The sequence below is a fragment of the Nycticebus coucang genome, chromosome 3, assembly GCF_027406575.1.
Source record: "Nycticebus coucang isolate mNycCou1 chromosome 3, mNycCou1.pri, whole genome shotgun sequence".
In the NCBI taxonomy this organism is placed as follows: Eukaryota; Metazoa; Chordata; class Mammalia; order Primates; family Lorisidae; genus Nycticebus; species Nycticebus coucang.
In genome coordinates, this window is record NC_069782.1 from 54846005 (window position 1) to 54856629 (window position 10625).

Below are 10625 nucleotides of genomic sequence, written 5' to 3' on the forward strand. Positions count from 1 at the left end.
AATGGAAGAATTAGTCAGTATTCTTTTCTTTCTCTATGAACTTTTTGCTTGGATCTGGTAATTTCAATTACCGGAATCTGATCCTTAACAGACAAAACCAGAGGCAACACCCAGAACAGAATAAGAGAACAGCTTTTCTTTTTTTTTTTTTTTTTTAGCAAAATGAACTCATGTTTTCCATTCTCACTGTTACTTTTTCTAAATTAATTAAAAACATTTATATATATATTTTTTAAAATATGGAACGCTTCACGAATTTGCTTGTCATCCTTGCGCAGGGGCCATGCTAATCTTCTCCGTATTGTTCCAATTTTAGTAGATGTGCTGCCGAAGCAAGCACTTAAAAATAACTTTTTATCGATACATATTAGATGTACATATTTGGGGGCACATGTGATAATCTGATACGTTCACACAGTCAAATCAGGGGAACTGAGAATCACCGTCAAGTACTTCTCTCTTCTTTATGCTAGGACCATTCTAATTACCCAGTTGTTCTGAGTGTATAATCCATTCGTGTTAATGATGGTCTTCCTACTGCTTGTCATTGTGTTCTGATTCCCAGCCCTCTGTGGTCATGGCACCGACACTCGAGGCCTCCGAGAACAGCTGGGCTGTGGAGTAGACCCACCCCAACCATGTGGGCCTACTCGGCCTGCAGGATTCCCTCGGTCTTCTTCAGAGAGAACCCTAGCTTCCCACTTCCTCCTTCCTTTACTCCCAGCAGGAAAGCATGAGAGCTGCCTTACTGTACGCTGGCAGGACTAGCTGAAAGATGGCTGCTGAAGGGAAAGGCCCTGGGCTCAAAGATACTTTTTCTGCAGTCCCTGGTTCCTATCAGATGCTGATCTTGGAGGTCTTCCTAAAGCAGTATATCTTCCACTATGCTTGCTCATATGATCAGTTTAATCAGATGGCTTTTCTAATACTTAAACTGAGGGAAGGGGACTTCTGATGGGGTGGAGGAGTGAGGGAGGAGAAGTATAAATAGGTACATTTCTAGTGGTGGGAGTTTCAAGGGCCCTCTTGGTGGGGCCCTAAACGGGGACCTTTGGTCAGTCAGATAGCAGGGACAAGAGAGCAGATGTGCCCAGGGGAGGGAGGTGCAAGTGGGGCACGATTCTAGTGACAAACTTCAGGTGCACAAGGACACACTTCTTTCCAGGCCCTCCCTGTCCCTTACTTCTGTACCTCAGAGAAAGATGATATTTAAATCTGATCAAGTCCTGAATGGAACTGCTCACTCAGGGATGACCTCGTACCAAGATCTTTGCAGGGATAGGCCCAAGACTACATTGGGTGGTGGGGCTGTCACTCACAGTTGGAGCTGTCACCTCATGCACGTTGAGAGGCCTGCCTTTCTTACTGGGGTCACCCAGTCCAGGTGTGTCTGAGAGGGGGCGGGGAGGGCGAGGCTGGCTGTCACTCAGTTCTGTGCTCTCCGCCTGGCCTGAGCTATGTGGCTTCCACCTGGTGGCGAGTGTAGCTTCCCACAGCTGTTGTAACTCTCTGGCTGCCTTGTTGCTCCTGTCACTCAGGCTGCCATTTCTTCCAGTCTCACTGTATTTTAAATTCCTTTCCTGCTATTGCCAGTGATGCTGTTAGCTCTGGAACTCCAGCTTGGCACTGCTGCTCCCGCTCAGCTGACTCTGGAGTTAAAATCTCACAGAGATTTGCTTCTAGATGGTGGAAGCTTTTTCTATCTGACTTTTGAGAGGGGATGGGATAGGTTTTGGAGCTGAGAAGACTTGGGTTTAAATCTCAGCTTTCCCACTTAGTAACCCTTTGACCATAGGAAAATTACTTTAAATTTGGGAAATTGGAGACAAAATGTCTCACATATAGGACTATTATGAGAAATAGAAGTATTTTATGAAAGAAAGCTGGCATACGGTAAGATCTTAGTCAACAGTGACTGAGACTGTTTTGTAAATGGCCACAGATTTTTGGCCAACACCAGATAGCTCAGAGTTCCTCAGGTAGGTGTGTTAACTAGGACATTCTTCATGACCTTGTTATAGTTGATTGGTGATTTGCAGTTGGTTTCTAGGGTAATTTTTGTTTCCAGGGAATGGAGCTAAGTTTGAGAATTTATTTCTGGGCATTCTAGATAATGACAAGTTATGGAAAAGTTGGATTTCTTCCTTTCTTTTTTAAACCATTAACCAAGTAGCAAATCAATGGATCACTGCATCTTTTCTAATTATCCCAACTTGAGCACAAAAATAGCTGGGCTGGTGGGTATAAGGACCAAAGGCTGTGTGACCTTCTCAGGTATAAGTCAGCCTTGCAGGTGGCAAGGGTCTGGGTATTGCTGAGACATGGCTATATTAGTATAACTGCATGGCCCTGTTGGCTGAACTCAAAGACAATGGCTCTAGATCTGTGGCCATGATGGTACAGGTGTGGAACTGTTATTTGAGGCACGTTTCTAATATTATCGTATGTGCCCTCACCTTCTATAGGACATGGCAGGAAAGGGGTGTCTTAGTGCAGCAATGTCTTGTGGAGGGACTATCTATCCTGGCGTGTATTCCAGGGTAATGTCATACTATAATAAAACCAATATTAATGCCCAAACCAGTGCTGACAGTAGTACTATGTTAATGCTAATACCAGCACCAATTCTTTTTAAAAATTCTTTATTGAATCATAACCGTGTACATTAATGCATTTATGGGGTACAATGCCTGATTTGATATACAATGTGGAATGTACATATCTGTTTGATTAACATAACCGTATCCTTTCTTGTGTTAAAAACATTCATACTCTATTCTTAATAGTTTAGAAATGTACCATTGCATCATGCACATTAGGTGAGGTCCCCCCAAATACCCTCCCTCCTCCGTCCTTCCCCTCCTTCCCCCTCTCTCCTCTTCCCTTCTAATTTCTGGACTATTGTTATGTTTTACCATTTGTATGAGCATGTAGGTTGTTATATATTGATTTCATAGTAGTATTGAGTACATTGGATACTTCCCCCCCCCATTCTTGAGATACTTTACTAAGAAGAATATGTTCCAGCTCCATCCAGGTAAACATAAAAGATGTGAAGGCTCCATCTTTTTTATGGCTGCATAGTATTCCATGGTGTACATATACCACAATTTGTTAATCCATTCATGGGTCAATGGGCACTTGGGCTGTTTCCATGTCTTGGCTTTTGTGAACTGGGCTGCATTAAACATTCTGGTGCAAATGTCTTTGCTGTAAGATGATTTTTGATCATCTGGATATATACTTCATAGAGGAACTGCAGGATCAAATGGTAGGTCTACTTTCAGTTCCTTGAGTATTTTCCAAACTTCTTTCCAAAAAGGTCGTATTACCTTGCATTCCCACCAGCTGTGTAGAAGTGTTCCCTTCTCTCCTCATCCACGCCAACATCTGTAGTTTGGGGATTTTGTGATGTGGGCTAATTTTACTGGAGTTAGATGATATCTCAAAGTGGTTGGTAAATTCTACCAGTAATACTGCTATGATTTCCAGTAGTAGCATTTATTGAGCATATGTCAGACACTTTGCCAAGGATCTCTCTCTCTTTTTTTTTGAAATGGAGTCTCACTCTGTTGCCCAGGCTAGGGTGCCATGGCGCCATAGCTTACGGCAACCTCAAACTTTCTTGAGTTCAAACAATCCTTCTGCTTCAGCTTCTCCAGTAGCTGGGACTCCAGGCACACGCCACAATGCCCAGTTAGTTTTTCTATTTTTAGTAGAGACAGGGTCTCGCTTTTGCTTGGGCTGGTCTCCAACTCCTGAACTCAGGGGATCCACCTGCCTTGGCCTCCCAGAATGCTGGGATTATAGGCATGAGCCGCCACATCTGGCCTTATCTAATAAATCATGCTCAGTGTATACCAGGAACTGTTCTAGATGCTTTACTTAATTCTCATGGCAACCATGAGAGATAGGTATAATTCTTATTCCCATGAATAAGGAAACTGAGGATCAGAGAGGCTACGTAACTTGCCTGTGCTCATAGTTATGTGGCAGAACACGAAGTCAGAACAGGCTTCCCTTCAAAATGGAGAAACATACCATGTTTTTGGAAAAGAACACTCAAGAAAAAAAATCAGGTCTCTCTGACTTTGAATCTGGTAGTATGTGTGCATTTGTGTGTTCACAATTGCCAAGATGTATTTAAAAACTTTCTATATGATTTTTACCTCAGCTAATGCTATTTGTGATAATGAACTGTCTCAATTGAATGAGTCATTTTTGTTAAAAGATAATCTTATCCTGGAATTTTGCTTCACTTAAAAGTATCTTTTATGCTCAGGCTTCTTTTCTTTTCCTTTTCTTTTCACTGAACTGATTTGAAGATAAGCTTCAAAAATGACCCCCCAAAGGTGTGGGGGGGTCCAGTTTCAGTCTTCTGCAGGTTGCTAGCCAGTTCACCCAGCACCATTTGTTAAATAGGGAGTCTTTGAGACAGAGTCTCACTTTGTCGCACCTGGTAGAGTGCTCTGGCATCATAGCTCATGGCAACTTCTAACTCTTGGGCTCAGGTGATTCTCTTGCTTCAGTCTCCTGAGTAGCTGGGACTACAGGCGCCTGCCACAACACCCGGCTATTTTTAGAGATAGGGTCTTGCTCTAGCTCAGGCTGGTTTCGTGAGCTCAGGTGATCTGCCCACCTCAGCCTCCCAAAGTGTGGGGATTACAGGCATTAACCACTGCACCTGGTCTGGAGCTATCTTTTAAAACCTCCTATGAGTCTGAAAATAATTCAAAATATACTCTTTGGGGTTAGTACTTCATATTTTTTTATTAAATCATAACTTTGTACATTGATGCATTATGGGGTTCTGTGTACTGCTTTGATATACAATGTGAAATTCTTACATTGAACTAAGTAACACATCCATCACAATTATACTCATTTCTTAATAGTTTTGAGATATACCATTGCATCATGCACATTAGGTGAGGTCCCCCCAAATGCCCTCCCTCATTCAATATCCCCCCTCCCTTCCTCTCTCTCTCCTCTTCCCTTCTACTTTCTGGACTATAGTTATGTTTTGCCATTCATATGAGTGTGTAGGTGGTTATATATTGATTTCATAGTAGCATTGTGTACATTGGATACTTCCCCCCTCTTCTCAGGATACTTTACTAAAACGAATGTGTTACAGCTCCATCCAGGTAAACATAAAAGATGTGAAGTCTCCATCTTTTTTTATGGCTGCATAGTATTCCATGGTGTACATATACCACACTTTGTTAATCCATTCATGGGTATATGGGCACTTGGGCTATTTCCATGTCTTGGCTATTATGAATTGGGCTGCATTAAACATTCTGGTGCAAATGTCTTTGTTGTAAAATAATTTTTGGTCATCTGGGTATATACCGAGTAGAGGAATTGCAGGTAGGTCTACTTTTAGTTCCTTGAGTTTATGTATCCAGTCAGCCAGCCTGTGCCTCTTTAGAGGACAATTTAAACCATTCACATTAATTGAGAAAATTGATAAGCCTGGTTGTGTTTTGGGTGTCATGATTTTCAGATGTCCTGTGGACATTTTTAATCCTTTCACCACTGTGGAAGTTGGGTTTTGTTCAAAAATTTCTGGGTGAGTTTACTTTGGAGGTAGAGCATTGCACTGGTCATTGTGGAGGATGGGTCTGAAAATATCTTGGAGAGCTGGTTTAGTTATGACAAATTTCTTCAACATATCTATGTCATTATTTGATTTCTCCATCACAAATGAAACTCAGTTTAGCTGGATATAGGATCCTGGGCTGGAAGTTGTTTTGTTTTAGAAGATTAAAGGTTGATGACCATCCTCTTCTGGCTTGGAATGTTTCAGCTGGGAGATCTGCCGTCATTCTGATATTTTTCCTGTTGTAGGTGATGCTTTTCTTATGTCTGGCTGCTTGCAGAATTTTCTCCTTCATCTTAACTTTGGCAAAGTTAATTGCAATGTGTCTAGGAGATGCTTTATTTGAACTGAGTCTTGCTGGGGTTCTGAAACTGTCAACTATCTGGATTTCTGTATCTCTTGCCATGCTTGGGAAATTCTCCTCCATAATCTCTTGGAGTAGATCATCTGTACCTTTAGGATCATCCTCTTCTCCTTCAGGAATTCCTGTAAGATGAATATTTGATCTTTTGGAGTGACCCACAACTCTTTCAGGGAACAATCAGTTTTTGCTCTCCATTCGTCTGCCTCTTTGAGTGTTTGGGAATGTTCAAAAGCTTTGTCTTCAGTTTCAGAGATGCTTTCTTCTGCCTAGTCAAGTCTGTTACTGAGGGATTCTACTGTATTTTGGAGCTCCTCAACTAACTTTTTTGTTTCCTTGAGCTCTTCTATGTCTTTTCTCATTATGTCCATATCTTTGGTGACTTGGGCTTTGACTTCATTAATTTCTTGAGACAACTTAAAACTATTCTTTGCAATTCAATTTCTATCTTTTCTTCCATTCTATTTATCTTATTCACAATCCATACTCTGAGTTAGATTTCTGACATTGCTGCCATTTGTCTATGCATGGCATCTTCAGTTGTATCTCCTTTTTCACTTCTTCGGGGGTTTGATCTACTCTGATTATTCATGTTGCCAGAGTTCTTCTGTTGGATCCATACCACGTTTATTTTCCACTGTTTGGTTATTAGAACTGGTAGGATGAGATTGAATTGGGATTCCCAGGTAGTAGAGATAGCCCCTTGCCAAAGTGCTGGGCTTTGTAATTGTGGCTTATCTCCTACAACCTTACAAAGGCCCCTTTCAGAGTTTTGGCCAGAGAATCTAAGGACCTTCTTGGGGAGATAGCACAAGCTAGCTCTGTTTTAATATCAGCCAACCTCTATCCTATCCTAAGAAGCCACGGTATTAGGTTTAAAATCTCGGCTGTGAAGATATTTAAACAAACAGCTGCAGCGCCCAGCCCCCATCCTTTAGTTCTTTTCCACTACAGAACTTTGAAGGTCAACCTCAGAATGTCCCAGTAGACAGCCCCAGATATGAGTTCCAATTAGTCATCTCAGGCAGTGCAGACCCTGCTCAACAGAGAGAGATTCAAGGGTCTCCAACAGCATAATTGGAGCCAGGGATCCACACTCCCACCCACTCAACTCAGCTTGCCACCTTTGGCTTCATAGAGTCCAGTTATGTCCAGTTTGTCCGCTTCCCCGCTCACAGGCCCAGTTAGAGCCAGAGGCCAAACCCCTGCCCACCAGTCTCAGTCCACACCCAGGTAGTCTCTGCTTGCCAGACCAGTTGGAGTCAGGGGACCATGCCCCCACCTGCCAGGCTCAGTCCACTGCCTGAGGCAAGCCTCCATTCACAGGCTCAGTTGGAGTCAGGACACCACACCCTGCCCTCTGGTCTCAGTCCTCACCCAGTAAGCCTCTGCTGCCTGGCTCTGCTGGAGACAGGGGACCATGCCCTTGCCCTTAGGTCTTGGTTCATACCCAGCAAGCCTCTGCTCGAGGGTTGTGTTGGCATCAGGGGAACATGTCCTTGCTCTCAGATCTCAGTCCACACCTAGCAAGCCTCTGCTCACAGGCCCAGCAGGGTCTAGGGACAAGCCCTGCCTGTTGAACTCAGTCCACACAGGGCAACCACACTCCCACTGTGGGTGCTGTCAGAGCTGGGGGTTCTGTACCCCGTCCCACCAGACACAGCCTGAATTGAGGGTCAACACCACCACTGGCTGGGCACAGTCAAAACCAGGGGACTGTTCTTCCTCCCACCGAGCGTCTCTTTCTTCCCTGTTAGTCACAGATTCCATCATGATGGTTGGCAGTCCACACTATGCCTAGATCTCTCAGGACAAGATAAAACACTCTACGCTCTGCAGGGGGCAGAACTTCAGACCGCCATGTGAGGGGGGATGGGTGGACTGGGAGTTTGGACTTGTGGGGGAAAATATCTGTTCAATTTTATGCCTGATGGGATGGTGTCTAGGTTCACAAGTGGGACTTCCCTGGAGAAAGAGACCTGATGTTTAGCAGATCTCTCCAGTGAGGTAAAACGAGAGGTCTTTTGTTCCCTGCTTGCTCGCAGATAGCCTGCCGTGGGCCTTGGGGGAAGGGTCTACTGTCCCCTAGTCGATAGACTTTGTACCTGTAATCTGTTTTCTTCAATGCTGTTCCTTGGAGTTACAGGTTGCCGAATTTCTTTCTTAGCTCAGCTCCCCACCTTTGGCTTCATAGAGTCCAATTCTGTCCAGTTTTTCTCCCTCTGGTCAGGAGCCTCTGCTGAAGGTTGCTACCAGATGGCCATCTTCCCAGAATTCCAGCACTTCATATTTTATTTGTTCTTGTCTCTTTAACAGCAGACAAAGACACGAGAACTATTTCCTTAAATTGCTCTCGTCAACTGCTACTTTATTGTAGAAACGTCTTTAGCTAAATTTGATTGTGGAGAGATCTTAGAGCTTCGTGTTTATGGGGAATTTTCAAAGGATTTTTATTTTTTTATTATTTTCTCAGTTTCGTGTTCGATTTCAGTGTTCAAAGGGATGAGGCCTTCAAGAACAGTGTTTTATCTGCAGATCAGCCAAAACATATTATGTACTATGTAAATGCATAACCATTTTCTTGGATCTCACTGAGGGGCTAGCTGGTAGTTCATTTTCCCTCTAACTCATGCATTGGCCTGTAACTGTAATATGATGTCATTTGTTATTTGTCATTTGCAGTGGAGTTAGCAACTTACAACACAGGCCTTTCTGGATGACAACTGGAATCAGACACACATTATAGCTTTCACCAGGCTCCTGCACTGAGAAAGGTGCTAAAATCGAGAACCTACCAGATAGACATCTACCCACGTCACACACAGGACTCTTGTGGAGCCTCCGATGGAATGCAGAAGTCATGAGGGCCCTTCTGTGGTTCAAAGCAGGGTTCGTAACCTGGGGTCCACAGGCTGCTAACGCATCTGTGCTTAGACTTGAGGGAGTCCATGAACTTGACTGGAAAAAAAAAATCCCTCATATTTATTTTCATAATCTTTACCTGAAATTAAGTATTTTTTTCCATTATGTATGGAGGCTACGAACCACAATAGAATTAATGTTACCTGTGATTCTGTCTCTAATGGAAATCACAAATATTTTCCTTTCACATTACAATTGCTACTGATGTCTCAAAAACTCACTTATTCTCCTCTCTATTTAAATTATTAGACCTACTGTGACATCCTGACATTAGTGCCTTAATAAAGAAGCATGTATGTTATAATATCAAATTCAAAAAATATTTGGTAACTGTTTTTCAATATAATTGGTTTGCAATCTCATATGTCTTATCTTTTTTTAAAAAAACTCCCCAAGTGGATAAAGGATTATGTGTTTTATCTTATGGATTTAAAAACATTTTTTTATCATCCAGAGTATGTTCCTATAAAAAACAAATAAAAAAAATAAAAATAAAAACATTTTTCTGAAAGGGGTCCACCAGACTGCCCAAAGGATGCATGGCATAATAGGTTAAGAACCCCCAAGAAGTTATTAGTAAGGGGTGGAGACTGAGGTAGCCTCCAAGCCAAACTCTCTGTTTTTTTTGGGGGGGGGTTTTGGCCGGGGCTGGGTTTGAACCCTCCACCTCCGGCATATGGGACCGGCGCCCTACTCCTTCAGCCACAGGTGCCACCCCAAGCCAAACTCTCCATGTGATTAGCCAGAGATCTCATAAAAGAAAGAGAGCCTCATTTGTCCCTCCTGCTTTCAGAAAGCAAGGATGAGTAATCCCCAGTCTAATAGATCTGAATCAGAAATATTAGAACATGATGAACACCAGCCATCCAACAGTCAGGGATGTGAGTATATGCCAGGGGCCAATGGCCACCGGTGCTTCTGTCCCTGATGTGTCCAGTACGTGCCGGCCTGACCGTGGTGTCTCTGCAGACCATGCTAAGTAATACCCATGTGATTTCTGCACAAGGTCACCTATATTACTAAGAACTTCTGGATCCAGTTTTAGGGAAATACATAGCATAGAAAACACATAGACACAATTTAAGTCCTTACTTATGAAAATGTATAGAGGAGAATGTAGCTTTTATGCTTTCACATTTACTGTGGATCTCACAGTATACCCAGAGGTGGGCTGTGATTTGAGACTGCTATTACCTTTAGATAATTACTGCATTCTCTGATTACTCATTGGTGAAAGCATTTATTTTAAAAAGCATAACCTTAAAATAGAAATAATTTGTGAAAATTACATGTATCAGTCGGGAGTAAGATCTACTGCATATAATTGGAAACCCCAAATGACAGTAGATTAAACAAGATATTTATTTTCTCTCATTGAAAAAAAAAAAAAAGAGTCTGGAGGTAAGAAATCCAGGAGTAGCTTGGTATTTCTGTAATGTTGCTGCCCAGGCTTCCTCTTTCTGTGATTCCTATCTTTAAAGTGACATCTAGTCTCTCAGTTGTCTCATGGTTCAGTTTGGCTGATTTTGCTCCTGCCATCATGTCTGGATTCCAAGTAGCAGGAAGGAGGAAACCAAGAAGGATAAAAGAGTTCTTCTCCCAGCTAAGTTAGCTTCTTTTTAGCAGTCTTCTCAGTAGGTTCCACTCAATGCTTCTTTAGAAGTTTACCAGAGCTCAGTCACATGGCTCCATTTAGGGTTACGGGGGAATGGGAAATGTAATCTCATAACTAGGTAT

At 42.6% G+C, this 10625-nt stretch overlaps 1 non-coding gene across 1 annotated transcript; it reads right to left on the minus strand.

Annotated features, from left to right (window-relative positions):
- Positions 1-233: 233 nt before the first annotated feature.
- Positions 234-340, minus strand: LOC128582701 (U6 spliceosomal RNA). The gene has a single exon (XR_008379148.1). It is a non-coding gene; the product is annotated as a U6 spliceosomal RNA (small nuclear RNA).
- Between the last annotated feature and the right edge of the window lie 10285 nt (positions 341-10625).